This window comes from Balaenoptera acutorostrata, chromosome 14 (assembly GCF_949987535.1).
Source record: "Balaenoptera acutorostrata chromosome 14, mBalAcu1.1, whole genome shotgun sequence".
NCBI lineage: Eukaryota > Metazoa > Chordata > Mammalia > Artiodactyla > Balaenopteridae > Balaenoptera > Balaenoptera acutorostrata.
This window is the reverse complement of record NC_080077.1, coordinates 9,360,602-9,377,070: the sequence shown is the minus strand read 5'-3', so window position 1 is coordinate 9,377,070 and position 16,469 is coordinate 9,360,602.

Below are 16,469 nucleotides of genomic sequence, written 5' to 3'. Positions count from 1 at the left end.
TATTTATTTATTTATTTATTTATTTTTGGCTGTGTTGGGTCTTCGGTTCGTGCGAGGGCTTTCTCCAGTTGCGGCAAGCGGGGGCCACTCCTCATCGCGGTGCGGGGACCGCTCTTCATCGCGGTGCGCGGGCCTTTCTCCATCGCGGCCCCTCCCGTCGCGGGGCACAGGCTCCAGACGCGCAGGCTCAGCAACTGTGGCTCACGGGCCCAGCCGCTCCGCGGCATGTGGGATCTTCCCAGACCAGGGCTCGAACCCGTGTCCCCTGCATTAGCAGGCAGACCCCCAACCACTGCGCCACCAGGGAAGCCCGGTAGTCAAAATTATTAATGATTATATTGCTTTTAACATTATGTATAATAGAGGTGATTTGACATAATTGTACTTCTTTTCTGGAAATATGGTAAATAATGTACTTACTCTATTTTGTAGTTACACATTAAACCTCACTTAGCTCTAAAGAAACTAAATAAAACCTTTGATATAATGCCTTCTGATTTAACTAGTATACTGGAATCATTCGATCTCTTAACCATCTTAACAGATAGGAAAAGGGTATGTTTTAAACATGAAGAAATGGTGCAGCTTGCAAATACAGTCAATAAATATTCTCAAGTGTGCATAGCTCTGCTTCATTTGTAGCAGAGATCACACTGAAAGATCTTTTGGTAAGATTATTGATAAGCTTTTGAAAAACACTGTTCTCACTACAGAAAAGTGATTAAGAGCCTGACTGAGTCCAGACTGCCTGGGTCCAAATGTCAGCTCCCTGCTTGCTAGCTCTGGGATCTTGTACACGTCATTTAGTTGTTCTGTGCCTCTGAGCCTTCATCTGTGAAAACAGGAATAGTTATCCTCAAACAGTGTGTGGATGATTGTAAGTTAAAATATGTAAAGCAGATGGTTCTGCAATTTAGTTACCTTGAATCTAGACGAGCACAATGAAAAAGGGGGAAGAAAGACCTTTCAGGACACACACACACACACACGCACACACATGCACACACACACATATGCACACACACACATACACACACACATATGCACACACACACATACACACACACACATTTGGTTTGTTTTGCATGATCACAGTCCCGCGAGAACAGGCAGCTGGGGGAGGAGGGGAATTCCTTGTGAAAAAACATTAGGTAGATAGTTTAACAGGGACCCCCTACCTGCACTGATCTCAGAACTGTCCCTGAGCAACATTGCCAGGAAATACCTGAACACTTAGCTTTTCTGAGACCATTCCTCTCTCCATCCTTAAATGATGATTAGTCTTAGATAGAATTCCTGGGTCACAATCCATTTCTCTTAAAACTGAGCCATTTTTCTCATCATCCTCAGGCATTTACTGAGTCCAGTTTGGATTTTATTCTTTTGAATAACTTTTTCCACTTGGTTTGCAGGAGTTTCTTTGAACTCATCTCTTTTGTACCCAATGTTCTTTTTCTAGCTGGGTTTCATTCTTAACCAATCCCTCCCTCCATCCTGGTTGTTTGTTTGTTTGTTTTTGTTTTGTTCCTCTATAGTGTTTATTATTTCTTTGAAATTTTAAAAGTTAACCAAGGTGTATATCCCATGTTAATTTTGCCTGGAATATGTGTGTCTCCCTGAGCTCTCAAAATTCAGGTGGTTTGTTTATTTACTTTGTGGAGGATTCTGTTTAACTTTTTAAATGAACAGATTTTCTGTTACAACTTTCATACCTCTATTCTGTTTGTTTTCTTTAGAAACACCTATTCATTAATTGATTCTCCATGATTAATACTTTTTATGTTGTTTTCTCATCATTTTCATTGCTTTTAGTCTCTGTTCTAGGAATGCTTTTCAAATTTGTCACTAAACTTGATTTTACTTTAATGAAAACCTAAACTCGATTTTACTTTATGGAAAACCTATTTCCTACTGCTTCCAACTTAGACTTTATCTTGGCTGCTGCATTTTTAGTTACATTATACTTTTTAAACTATTCCCTGTCATAGCCTGTTTAATGAAGATAAGGTCCACTGGTATCTTTATTTTTAATTTAAGTTACCTTTTTTATGAGCAATACACATTCATTGCAGGTAGACTGGAAAAGGGAAGCAAAAGAAGAAAAATATAACTCGTCCACAATCCCACCATTCACGAATAACCACAATTAAAATTTTAATGGCAATCTTCAAACCTTTTTCTGAGAGTATAAAAAATGGTCTCCACTCTCCCATCCTAGTGAGATCGCACTGCTTTTACACTTGCTTTTTCACTTAATCTTTTTTTCTTAACATCTTTACTGGAGTATAATTGCTTGACAATGGTGTGTTAGTTTCTGCTTTATAATAAAGTGAATCAGCTATACATATACATATATCCCCATATCTCCTCCCTCTTGCGTCTCCCTCCCACCCTCCCTATCCCACCCCTCCAGGTGGTCACAGAGCACCGAGCTGATCTCCCTGTGCTATGCGGCTGCTTCCCACTAGCTATTTTACAGTTGGTAGTGTGTATATGTCCATACCACTCTCTCACTTCGTCCCAGCTTACCCTTCCCCCTCCCCATGTCCTCAAGTCTATTCTCCATGTCTGCATCTTTATTCCTGTCCTGCCCCTAGGTTCTTCAGAACCTTTTTTTTTTTTTTCAGATTACATATATATGTGTTAGCATACGGTATTTGTTTTTCTCTTTCTGACTTACTTCACTCTGTATGACAGACTCTAGGTCCATCCGCCTCACTACAAATAACTCAATTTCATTTCTTTTTATGGCTGAGTAATATTCCATTGTATATATGTGCCACATCTTCTTTATCCATTCATCTGTCGATGGACACTTAGGTTGTTTCCGTGTCCTGGCTATTGTGAATAGCTGCAGTGAACATTGTGGTACATGACTCTTTGTGAATTATGGTTTTCTCAGGGTATATGCCCAGTAGTGGGATTGCTGGGTCTATGTTAGTTCTATTTTTTAGTTTTTTAAGGAACCTCCATACTATTCTCCATAGTGGCTGTATCAATTTACATTCCCACCAACAGTGCTAGAGGGTTCCCTTTTCTCCACACCCTCTCCAGCATTTATTGTTTGTAGATATTTTGATGATGGCCATTCTGACTGGTGTGAGATGATATCTCATTGTAGTTTTGATTTGCATTTCTCTAATGATCAGTGATGTTGAGCATTCTTTCATGTGTTTGTCGGCAATCTGTACATCTTCTTGGGAGAAATGTCTATTTAGATCTTCTGCCCATTTTTGGATTGGGTTGTTTGTTTTTTTGATATTGAGCTGCATGAGCTGCTTGTAAATTTTGGAGATTAATCCTTTGTCAGTTGCTTCGTTTGCAAATATTTTCTCCCATTCTGAGGGTTGTCTTTTCGTCTTGTTCATGGTTTCCTTTGCTATGCAAAAGCTTTTAAGTTTCATTAGGTCCCATTTGTTTATTTTTGTTTTTATTTCCATTTTTCTAGGAGGTGGGTCAAAAAGGATCTTGCTGTGATTTATGTCATAGAGTGTTCTGCCTATGTTTTCATCTAAGTTTTATAGTGTCTGGCCTTACATTTAGGTCTTTAATCCATTTTGAGTTTATTTTTGTGTATGGTGTTAGGGAGTGTTCTAATTTCATTCTTTTACATGTAGCTGTCCAGTTTTCCCAGTACCACTTATTGAACAGACTGTCTTTTCTCCATTGTATATTCTTATCTCCTTTATCAAAAATAAGGTGACCATATGTGCATAGGTTTATCTCTGGGCTTTCTATCCTGTTCCATTGATCTATATTTCTGTTTTTGTGCCAATACGATACTGTCTTGATTACTGTAGCTTTGTAGTATAGTCTGAAGTCTGGGAGCCTGATTCCTCCAGCTCCGTTTTTCTTTCTCAAGAATGCTTTCGCTATTCGGGGTCTTTTATGTTTCCATACAAATTGTGAAATTGTTTGTTCTAGTTCTGTGAAAAATGCCATTGGTAGTTTGATAGGGATTGCACTGATTCTGTAGATTGCTTTGGGTAGTATGGTCATTTTCACAATGTTGATTCTTCCAATCCAAGAACGTATATCTTTCGATCTGTTTGTATCATCTTTAATTTCTTTCATCAGTGTCTTATAGTTTTCTGCATACAGGTCTTTTGTCTCCTTAGGTAGGTTTATTCCTAAGTATTTTATTTTTTTTGTTGCAGTGGTAAATGGGAGTGTTTCCTTAATTTCTCTTTCAGATTTTTCATCATTAGTGTACAGGAATGCAAGAGATTTCTGTGCATTAATTTTGTATCCTGCTGCTTTACCAAATTCATTGATTAGCTCTAGTAGTTTTCTGGTAACATCTTTAGGATTCTCTATGTATAGTATCATGTCATCTGCAAACAGTGACAGCTTTACTTCTTCTTTTCCGATTTGGATTCCTTTTATTTCTTTTTCTTCTCTGATTGCTGTGGCTAAAACTTTCAAAACTATGTTGAATAATAGTGGTGAGAGTGGACATCCTTGTCTTGTTCCTGATCTTAGAGGAAATGCTTTCAGTTTTTCACCTTTGCGAAAGATGTTGGCTGTGCGTTTGTCATATATGGCCTTTATTATGTTGAGGTAAGTTCCCTCTGTGCCTGCTTTCTGGAGAGTGTTTATCATAAATGGGTGTTGAATTTTGTCAAAAGCTTTTTCTGCATCTATTGAGATGATCATATGGTTTTTCTCCTTCAGTTTGTTAATATGGTTTATCATATTGATTGATTTGCATATATTGAAGAATCCTTGCATTCCTGGGATAAACCCCACTTGATCATGGTGTATGATCCTTTTAATGTGTTGTTGGATTCTGTTTGCTAGTATTTTGTTGAGGATTTTTGCATCTATGTTCATCAGTGATATTGGCCTGTAGTTTTCTTTCTTTGTGACATCTTTGTCTGGTTTTGGTATCAGGGTGATGGTGGCCTTGTAGAATGAGTTTGCTAGTGTTCCTCCCTCTGCTATATTTTGGAAGAGTTTGAGAAGGAGAGGTGTTAGCTCTTCTCTAAATGTTGGGTAGAATTTGCCTGTGAAGCCATCTGGTTCTGGGCTTTTGTTTGCTGGAAGATTTTTAATCACAGTCTCAATTTCAGTGCTTGTGATTCGTCTGTTTATATTTTCTGTTTCTTCCTGGTTCAGTCTCAGAAGGTTGTGCTTTTCTAAGAATTTGTCCGTTTCTTCCAGGTTGTCCATTTTATTGGCATATAGTTGCTTGTAGTAATCTCTCATGATCCTTTGTATTTCTGCAGTGTCAGTTGTTACTTCTCTTTTTTCATTTCTAATTCTGTTGATTTGAGTCTGCTTCCTTTTTTTCTTGATTTGTCTGGCTAATGGTTTATCAATTTTGTTTATCTTCTCAAAGAACCAGCTTTTAGTTTTATTGATCTTTGCTATTGTTTCCTTCTTTTCTTTTTCATTTATTTCTTTTTTTTAATTTTTAAATTTATTTTGTTTATTTATTTATTTATTTTTGGCTGTGTTGGGTCTTCGTTTCTGTGCGAGGGCTTTCTCTAGTTGTGGCAAGTGGGGGCCACTCTTCATCACGGTGCGCGGGCCTCTTACTATCGCGGCCTCTCTTGTTGCGGAGCACAGGCTCCAGACACGCAGGCTCAGTAGTTGTGGCTCACGGGCCTAGTTGCTCCGCGGCATGTGGGATCTTCCCAGACCAGGGCTCAAACCCATGTCCCCTGCATTAGCAGGCAGATTCTCAACCACTGCGCCACCAGGGAAGCCCCATTTATTTCTGATCTGCTCTTTATGATTTCTTTCCTTCTGCTGACTTTGGGGGCTTTTTGTTCTTCTTTCTCTAATTGCTTTAGGTATAAGGTTAGGTTGTTTATTTGAGATGTTTCTTGTTTCTTGAGGTAGGATTGTATTGCTATAAACTTCCCTCTTAGAACTGCTTTTGCTGAATCCCGTAGGTTTCGGGTCATTGTGTTTTCATTGTCATTTGTTTCTAGGTATTTTTTGATTTCCTCTTTGTTTTCTTCAGTGATCTCTTGGTTATTTAGTAGTGTATTGTTTAGCCTCCATATGTTTGTATTTTTTACAGTTTTTTTTTTTCCTGTAATTGATATCTAGTCTCATAGGGTTGTGGTCAGAAATGATACTTGATACGATTTCAGTTTTCTTAAATTTACCAAGGCTTGATTTGTGACCTAGGATATGCTCTATCCTGGAGAATATTCTATGAGCGCTTGAGAAGAGAGTGTATTTTGTTGTTTTTGGATGGAATGTCCTATAAATATCAATTAAGTCCATCTTGTGTAATGTATCATTTAAAGCTTGTGTTTCCTTATTTATTTTCATTTTGGATGACCTGTCCATTGGTGAAAGTGGGGTGTTAAAAGTCCCCTACTGTGGTTGTGTTACTGTTGATTTCCCGTTTTATGGCTGTTAGCATTTGCCTTATGTATTGAGGTGCTCCTGTGTTGGGTGAGTAAATATTTACAATTGTTATATCTTCTTCTTGGATTGATTCCTTGATCATTATGTAATGTCCTTCTTTGTCTCTTGTAATAGTCTTTATTTTAAAGTCTATTTTGTCTGATTTGAGAATTGCTACTCCAGCTTTCTTTTGATTTCCATTTGCATGGAATATCTTTTTCCATCCCCTCACTTTCAGTCTGTATGGCTTTTTCACTTAATCTTTCACGACCTTTTGTTTGTTAAAAACTTGAAGCAGAACTTCTATTTCAGAGGAAGGTTTTTCTTCTGCTTTCTTGAGCACATTAGAATTACATGGGGAGCTTTCAAAGAATACTGATACCTGTCCTTAGTGCCCCCCTCTTCCCTTATTCAGATGTAATTGTTCTGGCATGGGACCCAAGTGTCAGCATTTTTTAAAGGCTCCCTTCCGTGGTGTTTCTAATGCAGTCAGAGCTGAGAGCCCCTGGCCAGTGTGTATGAAAGAGACTTTGGGTAGGAGGTTTTGTTTTTGTGTCTTATTTGGTTTTCAGTAGGCTAATCACCCAGCACAGCTGTTTCCTTTTACTGCCAAGGAAATGGCTGGGCCTATCCAACAAGGAACCATCTTTTGTTAAAATCCACTAATTAGATTCCCAAAGTAGTTGCAGAATCTTACTTATTGATGGTAGTTCCTCTGGTTTAGATCCTTTGGTTGGATTGAGGAAAGTAAAGGCAGCATTCTTAATTGGTTAAATATAAATTCACTGCAAGATATTTTAGTCATTATTTACATTTACATGTGGCAGAATTTTTTTTAGTGAAACAAATTATTAAGCTATGTCAGTATATCAGTTCTCAGGAAGCGTCTTGCTGAGGGGGGACTCCAATATTCAACTTTAACCTGTTTATGTAATTACAATAGTCACTCCTCTGTCTCCCCAAAACCCTCAATAACATCTGCACTTACCACAAGGTCTCTGGATGTATATAATATATATTTTGTTAAATTAAGAAGAGAAGTTGAGTTTCTCATTCAGAAAAGCAGGGAGAGCAGAGGCAGGACTATGAAAGATGCGTAGACAAAATTGATTTAGTGACATGAAGAAATCACAGAAATCTTGATGAACTTCCCATAGGAGATGTTTCAGTCTTATAGAACCATTACATCATATGGTATTTACAGCTACAATTTGCAATTAATACATCTTGGAAATTTTAGTAGAAGCTACCTTTGTCTAATAGTAAATGTTCTTTGAGTGTTTAAAGCTTTAACTATGGCTGTACTAGGTGATTGGTTCAAAAGCTACTCTGAAAATTTTCCAGAATAAAATTATTTTGGTCATGATCTAGACAGATATGCTATTGAGGGCTGCTGCTTCTGTATGACCTCAGTGTGCCATCTGGCAGTCTTGTTAAAATGCAAATTCTCATTGAGCAGGTCTGGGCTGGGGCCTGACATTCTGCGTTTCTAACAAGCTCCCAGGTGGCATCAATGCTACTCTTTGGCAGATTGCACTTTTGAGTGCCAAAGCTCTATCCCACAATAACTGAAGACCCAGAAGAGGAGAAACCTCTCAATACTTTGCAAGAGCAAAGGTGCATTCCTCCTAAACTATTTTATTGCTTTATTTTGTTTTTTAATCTTGGAGATACCGCTAAAGAATTAGCTAACTGTCCCTATAAACTATATAGGTCTTATAATATGCATCTCAGTGTGTTAATTTAGCTGAGGCTTTTCATTTCATATCCTGACTTTTCCTTCATTCCAAATTCCTCATTTCTTTTATTCTTTGTATGAAAGCATCCAAACACACATAAATATATTGAATCATATAACAGTATATGTACTAGTCAATGTTAACATTCATATTTGATTCTGATTTTTTTAAGAAATAAAACAGTACAGAATTGAATTCCCATGTGTGCTCTTCCTCAATCACAATCCTCTTTTTACTCTCCCAATACAAGTACAACAGGAAGCTGATGTATCATCATTTACATTTCTTTAATTTATATTACTTAGTATCCATAAAAGATATCTACTATCGTTTTTATACATACATGATACATAAATGGTATCACGATGAAAACCATCATTCTGTAATTCTTTTCACACTAATTTTGAGATCCACATTATACATGTGGTTTCAGTTCATTCATTATAGCTATTATTTACTGTTCAGTTATGAATACATACAATTTACATGTCTGTTCCTTTTTTGATGGACATTTAGGTGTTTCCAAATGTGAGGAATAATGCTGCAGTAAACATCTTTGTTTATATATGCATACACACACATATATAATATATCTGTCCTCCTGCACCTATACAAGTGTTCTTTTATGTTATTTCCCAGAAGTGGAGTTATCCAGTCAGAGGTTAGGCACATTTTCAACTTCAAGAAATCTTGCCAGATTATTCTCCAAAGTAGTTGAATCAGTTAGCACTGACCAACAATATGTGAAAATTCCTATTTCTCTACATCCTTGCTAACACTTTACTTTTACTAATTTGATAGATTTAAAATGGAATTTAATCACAATTATGTTTTTATCATTTTATAGTTATTTTTGAAAGTTGTTTCAGTCTTGTGTATGTGTAACAGGGCTAATTATATGCCTGTATTTAATGGGAAACATATATAGCATTTCCACATCATTATTCTTACCAGTTGGCATTTACCCTAACCATTATTCTGACACTGAACCTGTGGGAAAATATTGTTTGTAACAACTGAATTACAAGTGAGCTATTACATATACAAAGACATTCATAAATTGGGGACTTCCCGCAATAAGCTAGTCCCTTCCACCCCAGTCTAAATTTTACTACAAATAGTGAACCATTTTGTGCTGTTTGTAAATAAGCATTGCTTAAGAGGTTTATCTGCTCCCAAAGTTGATCAATAAGATGCTAGAGATAGACATTTTCAGGGTGAATTTTTAAAGCAAACTTTATTGAAGTATAACATACATACAGAAAAGTGCATGTCATAAGTGTACAAATCTTTGAATTGCCACAAATTGAATATACCTCTATAACCAGCACCATGATCAAGAAGAAGGAAATTATCACCATCCCAGAAGCCCTTTCATAGAAATGCCTTTCTGTCACTACCCACTCAAGGGTAAACACTGTCCTGACTTTGAACAGTGATTAGTTTTGCTTATTTTTAAATTTTATATCAATATAATCATGCAACATGTATGTGTGTGTCTGGCATCTATTACTCAACATTATACTTGTGAGATTCGTCCATGCTATTGCATAATACAATAGTTTTTTCATTCTCTTCGCTATATGGTAGGCATTCCATTATTTGCCTCAATCATACTAGCAATATTTTGGTTAATAAATCCTAAAAATTAATAAATATATGTGCATTAAACTTCAATTTGAACTTGATAAACGTCAAATATTTTTACCGCTGTCAACTAGTCATACTAATAAATTTTTCCCCCAGTGGCAGAATGCATACAACTCTATTGTATTTGTTTGAGAGAAGAAATGCAAGTATAGAATCTAATTGCCAAGTGTATGGGCATTAAAGACATTGATATTTTATGGTTATTATAATAGCTTCTTCATTTAGTCCTTCACTGACTCATTTAAAATGAGTAAGATGTGGAGGATACAAGTCCTAGATGTGGAGGATAGCTACAGTTGTAAAAAAAAGATGAGGCACCTGCATCAATTGGAAATGCATTTGACTTCAAGTAACAGAACAGCAACTAAGTGGCATAAACAGTAAAGAAGTTTAATCGTCCATATAACAAGAAGGCTGGAGGTAGTTTCAAGGGTTTCAGCCCTCTTCTAACTCTGCCATCCCAATAACTTTGGCTTTCCGTCCCTGGCTTATCGCCTCATGGCCACAAGATGGTGGCTGCCACTCCAAGGATTGCATGCTCACAGCAGCAACCCACACAAGGAAAGGAAGGCTCCACCTGCCTGCAGAAACAAGCAAGAGCTTCCTTCTGGTATAATTGTTTCTTTTGATCATGGAGAAAAATCTTTCCTAGAATTGTCACACATGTCCATCCCTAGACCACTTACTGGCAAAGGAGAATGGAATAATCATAACTGGCTTAGATCGGTGATTCTCAACTTTTAAAATCACTTGTGGTCTTTCTTACAGAAGAAATCAAAATTTATGTAGGTACTGTCCAGTCGAGGTGGAGGTGATTCCCTATCATGAGTGTGGGTTGTACTTAGTGACTTGATTCCAAAGAATAGATTTGGACAGGGTGAAAAAGTAGCTGTACAGTGGAGAAACCTGGAAAATATTGCCTTAGCCAAGTGGTCAGGATTAACATCAGAAATAAAGTCACGTTGACACCATGTACCCCTATATGTGATGAGACGGGCACATCACCTCTGTGGTTTTCTTCCTTAAAAACTATAACCCCGGCTTACCATGAGAAGAGCATCAGACAAACACAAATTTAAGGAAATGCTACAAAATACCTGATCAGCACTCTTCAAAACTATCAAGGCCAAGAAAAACGAGGCAAGGCTGAGAAACTTACAGACCAGGAGAGACTAAGGAGACACCATGACTAAATGTGAAGCAGTATCCCTGATGGGATCGGGAAACAGGAAAGGGACATTAGGTAAAACCTAAGAAAATCTATGTAAAGCCTGCAGTTTAGTTAATAAAATATACCAATCTTGATTTTTTCAGTTGTGACAAGTGTACCCTGTTACTGTAAGATTGTAAGACATTAACCATAGTTAGAAGGTGGGGGTGGGGAGGGGTAGATGAGCCAAGATTGGCAAAATGTTGGTAAATGTTGAAGCTGGGCCATGGATCAGTGGGACTTGCACTGTTTTGTCTGCTTTTGTATATCCTTGAAGATTTCCATCCTTGAAGTTTTACAATGCGAATATTTTGTTCTAGTACATAATATGCCTATATTTGTTTCAATAAACTACAAAGTATAGCATAATGGTTAATAGCATAGGTTTTTGTATCAAAAATTCTGTGTTTGAATCTCAGTTTTGCCATTTAATAGATGGTGATTTGGGACAAATTACTAAATATTTCTAAATCTTGGTGGTTTTATCCATAAAATGCAGGTAATAATAATAATCATAATACCTCCCTCATGGGGTTATTTTTAAAGATTAAATAAGATAAAGCATGCATTGCTACAGTGCATGACACATAATAAGCACTGAACAACTTGAAAGTTTCCTCACCAGCATATAAATTTAGTCTCTTTTAGTTCTAATTAACAGAAATACAATTCAGTTAGATTAAGCAAAAAAAGCGGAATTTATTATCAAAGTGACTCTCACAAAACCCAAGGACAGGGATGCAGCTGAGCTTCACAAATAAGCTAAAATCAGAGACCTTCCAGCCCCTCTCCAAGCACATCTTCCTTCTAGCCGAGGACCAGCTTTCTCTGCTTCTTACTCTTGACTTCAAGAGGGAATGTTGTGTCCCATAGCTGTAAGGTTCCTATCTGTCCATTCAAGATGCCTGGTAGATTGATATGGCAAAATTAACTGTCTTTAATAATGAACACATATTCACACAGCATATTTTAGAACTTTGTATTTAATATAATAATGTTCTAGGACTTCTCTGGTCACGCAGTGGTTAAGAATCCACCTCCCAATGCAGGGGTCACAGGTTTGAGTCCTGGTCCAGGAAGATACCACATGCCGCGGAGCAGCTAAGCCCATGCACCACAACTACTGAGCCTGCGCTCTAGATCCCGTGAGCCACAACTACTGAAGCCCACGCGCCTAGAGCCCACGCTCCGCAACAGGGAAGCCACCACAATGGGAAGCCCGCACACCGCAATGAAGAGTAGCCCCTGCTCGCCACAACTAGAGAAAGCCTGTGCAGAGCAACGAAGACCCAATGCAGTCCAAAATATAATTAATTAATTAATTTAAAATATGTATAATAATGTTCTAACATTTTACAAGCAGTAAAATTTTATGAGGATGTAAGACTGGATACTGTGAAACTCCTAGAGGAAAACATAGGCAGAACATGCTGCCAGAAATTGTAGCAATATTTTTTTTGGATCCATCTCCTAGAGTAATGGAAATAAAAGAAAAAACAAACAAATGGGACCTAATTAAACATAAAATCTTTTGCACAGCAAAGGAAACCATTAACAAAAATCAACCTACTGAATGAGAGGAGATATTTGCAAATGATATGACCAATAAGGGGTTAATACCCAACCTATATATACAGCTCATATAACTCAACATCAAAGAAACAACCAACCCGATTTAAAAATGGGCAGAAGAACTGAATAGACATTTTTCCAAAGAGGAAATGCAGATGGCCAACAGGCACATGAAAAGATGCTCAACATCATCAATCATCAGGGAAATGCAAATCAAAACCACAATGAGATATCACCTCACACCTGTCAGAATGACCTCAAAAATAACACAAATAACAAATGTTGGCAAGGATGTGGAGAAAAGGGAACTCTTGTATGCTGTTGGTGGGAATATAAATTGTTGCAGCCACTGTGGAAGACAGTATGGAGGTTCCTCAGAGAACTACCATATGACCCAGCAATTCCACTCCTGGGTATATATCTGGGAATAAAACCCAAAAAAAACACTAATTTGAAAAGATACATTCACCCCAATGTTAATAGCATTATTTACAATTGCCAAGATATGGAAGCAACCTAAGTGTCCAACAACAGATGAATGGATAAAGAAGATGTGGATGGAATACTACTCAGCCATAAAAAAGAAGGAAATTTTGCCATTTGCAGCAGCATGGACTTGGAGGGCATTATGTTAAGTGAAGTAAGTCAGAGAAAGACAAATAACTATCATATCACTTAGATGCAGAATCTAAAAAATACAACAAACAGTGAATAAAACAAAAAAGATGCAGACTCACAGATATAGAGAACAAATGAGTGGTTATCCGTGGGGAGAGGAAAGTGGGGAGGGACAACATGGGGGGGAAGGTTATGGGATTATATGAAATCATGTGTGTGAAACTTTTGAAAATTGTAAAGCACTATAGAATTTAAAGAAGTATTCAATTTAAAAAAATGAGGGGTACTCACTCTTCCTCTGTTAAAATTGATATTTTGGTTTATATATCAGTATTGGAAATTCTAAAACGAAAATAGAAGGCTAGCAGAAGCCGGAAAGGAAGAGTATTCAATAATGAAGCAGGTCCAGCCAAAAATATTAACACAGGCTTAGGATTCTAATTCTGATGAAGTGAACAGGTCACATTTTCTAAATAGTATCCTTAGGAAGGATTAATGCAGAGGGAATAATATAATGAAGGCATAATGTGGGAAAATATAACTCCTTTGTAGATCTTAATGTTTTTTTCCTTAAAACCCAGATTAGGTCCAATTAGGTACTTAATAAAGTTTGTAAGAAAAATAGAAGTTTATTCTGTTTGGTGATTATTCTGCCATCCCCCAAAATATAGTGTGTTATTTCTTCACATGACACTTCTATTTGGGAAGAATGAAAGCAGCTTAGCACATTAGCTCTTACAACAAGCTTAATATTAGCTCTAACAGCTGATCTTGAGATCCACACATTGCCAGGTTGGAAAGCCCTGTAGAAGGGCTTCCAAATGCACAAGAAGTTAGGCAGTGGGGTTATTTTTCAATAATTATTCCTCAGGGACAGGAAGTGTCTGGCCTTTTTCTCTCTTGTCGTCTCCAGGCAAGCACCCCTTCTTAGGAATGCTCAGCACTTCCAAAGCCCCCAGACTCGCAGCCTTAACCTGATGAGCAGAACGCTTTCTCTCCCCCTCCCCCCGTGCACCTTCCTCCCTCCTTGTAAAGCCAGGAGCCTCAGATTCACCACCGCAGGGGCCTCTTCCTCCCTGGAAAGCCAAGTTTGGGTGGCTGCTACGCTAGTGTTCTGTGATGCCCCAAACACGAGTCCATAGTCCGCTCTGAGAAGCAGAGGCCCCCACGGGGGAAGTACCCTCTTCCTCCAGCAGCCAGACTTAGGGGAGCCCCCAGTTCCTTTCCAGCCTCTGCCCCAGACATCTGGAAGGCCCTGGAGCCCCGATAAACCACGGTGGTGCACAGACGAGCAGCATCGGCCACACCTGGGAACGCACTCCAAACTTGCTGAATCAGAATCACACTCTAATGAGTTTCCCAGGTGATTCTTACACACATTGAAGGTGGGGAAGAACTGCCCTGAAGGAGCCACCCTGGGGCCAGGGAGAGAGGATTCGAACACCCACTTGGGCAGCCAGAGGGGTAGCAGATGAGGGATCAGATGAGGGTCTTCCCAGCACGCATTATGTGGCTGTCAATCATCTTAGTATGATACAAGCTGTGGCCCGACACTCTCCCTTCTGCTCCCACCCCAATTCTGCGGAGAAACCTGGGGATTAATGACGGTGATACGGCTATGGTGTTCTGTGAAGAAGCTTCATAATATCACCCAGTCCAGACAGGGGCAAAGACACCTTCACCAAAATAAAATCAGCCTCATTACTTCACAAGAAATAGGGTCAAATTTCTATTAGTAAAAGAAATACGGATTCTGAGATGCCCCACTTTGCAGATGGGAAGCACAGAGCTGCCCTGTCCAGTGCCTTTGTGCAACTCAGAAAAAGGTGGCAGGTACTGGCTTTGCTACTGGTCAGGGCCTTTGGGTGAAGAAAAAGACACCTCTCCTTCCACAGGACTTCAGCCCTCGCTTACCCTGTCAGCAGGATGTCACAGTAAGCAGTGACCTGGAAACCCACAGCACAGAAAAGAACTGATGCTGTGACAGGGTGACAGGGCAGCTGACTCCTGCCTACCAGATCACTCGAGTTCCCGCAGGCTATGCCGGTCAAGTAAACTGCTTCATTTGCTGATCTTACACCACACTGGGACAGGATTTAGCCTGTTACTGCATCTAGAATCATTAGATGTCCACTTCTTATTTTTAAATGTTCATTTTGTCCTTTTAAAAGCTGTACATCATATTACAGAAAATTTTTTAAAATATTAGCCAACACCTCACCATCCTCACCCCAAAAATTAGCCTTTTGGTTTATCTCGGGCAAATCTCAGGTGTGCTCTACAGCTCTGTGGACGTCCCCTGGCCCAGTGAAACAGCCCAGGCAGTCAACAACTTAGGCTCCCATGCCAGCTTGTGACACACACACCCTCCACCTCCTGGTTGCCAACTTGCTTTCTCCCCCATAGCCCAGTGCCTCTTCAGACCTGGAGACCTGGAGAGAATTACCATTTGGTTCAATCCAGAGCCCAGCTCACAATGAACTCTACTTTCTTTAAATGGTATAATCCAGAACCATTCCCTCTGTGCCTTGAACCCAGAGGGTGGAATTTGGGTCCTTTTCCCCTTATGCATATATTATCTTACTTAATTGCTGTTTGCCTTGACCCTGTGCTTTAACTCATTTCAACTTCAGGGCCTCAGAAGACCAACAGTTTCACAGCAAGTACCCAAACTCTCCTGTTTTTACCCACTCTGCCTTCATTGCAACCACTGATTCTCTTTTTCAAGATTGCTTTGTTCTGGGACTTCCCTGGTGGCACAGTGGTTAAGAATCCGCCTGCCATGCAGGGGTCACAGGTTCGAGTCCTGGTCCAGGAAGATCCCACATGCCGTGGAGCAACTAAGCCCGTGCACCACAACTACTGAGCCTGCACTCTGGAGCCTGTGAGCCACAACTACTGAGCCTGCACTCTAGAGCCCACGTGCCACAATTACTGAAGCCTAGAGCCCATGCTCCGCAACAAAAGAAGCCACCACAATGAGAAGCCCGCGCACCACAATGAAGAGTAGCCCCTGTTCACCGCAACTAGAGAAAGCCTGCGCGCATCAATGAAGGCCCAACGCAGCCAAAAATAAAATATAAATTAATTAATTAATTTTTTAAAATGCCTTTTAAAAAAAAGAAAAAAGATTGCATTGTTCTTTTTGAACTTAGCAGTTGTGCCTAGTTTCTCTGGCTTCTGACTTTCAGCTCCCTTTGAAGGATTTCGGTTTGGACTCAAGTTACTCAAGTTGATTAGTTAGTTCTGCCTGTTGCAGACAATCCTGGAAGCAGACCTAAGTCTTAGCTAGGTCCTGGGGCAACTGTAATTGT